Here is a 1,724-nt window from a genome sequence, read left to right on the forward strand (position 1 = left end):
CATAACTGGATCACAGATTCATAATCCCTGGAATTCCCGTCCCAGCAGGAGAGCCTGGGCAGGTGATGCTGATGCTGTTCTCAAGTGCTGTTGTCAAGCACTAGACAGACACTTAGTTCCAGAATCTGAGTTCATTTCTTCTGAGCCCAATTCATCATGAAGTTGGCACAGACTAAAACAATTCCCCATGGGAACCAAACACCTCAATAAAGAAAAGACATAAATCTTGTTGAGTTAAAAAACTGTTAGCAAAAGTTATTTATTCTCCTTAGTTTGAAAGAAATACTTAAAAAGAATGAAAAGAAAATGGAGTTGACTTGAAAGAAGAAACACAAAGATACTACAAAACTTAAGAAGACCAAGAGAAAAGGGGAGGACAGCTGCCGCAGGGGCTTGTACCATTGAGACTTTCTGAAAAACATTAAAAATGTCATTTGGCTATCAAAATACTTCTGTTTTTAATCAACCCCCAAGTGTAGTGTCTTAAAATTGATATCAGTCACTGTTTGGCACCTGACTGTGCCATTTGGACCTGACTCTGTAAATGACTCATCTCTGCTCCAGGCAGTGTCACTTGAACTGTGTTCCTGGAGACCAGGAGAATCTACTTCAAGATGTCTTGCTTTCATAACTGGTTAGTTGGTTCTGGCTGTCAGCTGGAAGCTGGGGTTGATCTTCAGGACCTTGGGTTCCTTCCACTTCTGTGTGGGTTTTTCTCACAGCCTGGCGGCACTGTTCCAGAACAGCATCCCAAGAGCATGTGACGGCAGCTGAACTGCATTTTGCTACGTGACTTGGAAGTCACTTAACATTGCTTTCACTCTAGTAACCGTCTGTCCAGATCCAAGGGCCCTTGGTTCCACTGACCAATAGGATGAGTGCCAGAGTCATAGATGTACTAGTGCTAGGCTTTTAGAAAACGGTCTGCCATAAGAAGGTACCACAAAGGGAGAGGTGCATGGAGGTGGATTCTATGAACAGACCCTAAAACCCCAGTGCTCCGTCTTTCCTCTTGGCTTTAACTATTTTGTGAACACTTAGGTGATTCCTTAACTCATTTTGTGTATTCCCTTGGGTCTTCAAGATGGAATACACATAGACAAAATGTGTAATGTTTTATACTTAATGTCTTAAAAACCCAGGGAATGCATAATTTAAACTTCCTCTACTGCTTAAATCAATTATCTGAAATAATAATAGGTGTGGTAACAGCCTTTGCTATTTTAATATTGAGAATCTTAATGCTGGTAGTTTTCAATATAAAGATCCATTGAATAAGTTAGCAAAAGAGATAAAAATTCCTTGCATCACCCCATCTCTCTGTATAATTCAGAACTATGACAACACTTTCAGGATTGAAATTAAATACAGGAATCTGAGTGATGTGGCAATTGAGTGACATATCTAAAATTGCAGGGCAATGTATTGCAAATTAGTACATTTGAGAAGTTTCACTGATGGCAGTCTGTGTCTCATGACCTGCTTCGAAACTGTCACTGTGCATGAACTGATTATAATTTCTTGCTATGTATGTAATGAGAAGTTTCTACTTCATACCATGTTTTTCTACTTCAAATCTTGTATTTTTAAGAGAATTATCTTAAGAAAAATAAAAACCTGTGAATTTTAAGGTCAATGATGTCTAGATTATTAACAATGGTGCAGTGAATTTCATTTATATGCCTCAACATTGAAAGCTACCTGCTATTGTTACATTTTTTTTT

The sequence above is a fragment of the Nannospalax galili genome, unplaced genomic scaffold (genome assembly GCF_000622305.1).
Source record: "Nannospalax galili isolate Female #2095 unplaced genomic scaffold, S.galili_v1.0 scaffold413, whole genome shotgun sequence".
Taxonomy (NCBI): domain Eukaryota; kingdom Metazoa; phylum Chordata; class Mammalia; order Rodentia; family Spalacidae; genus Nannospalax; species Nannospalax galili.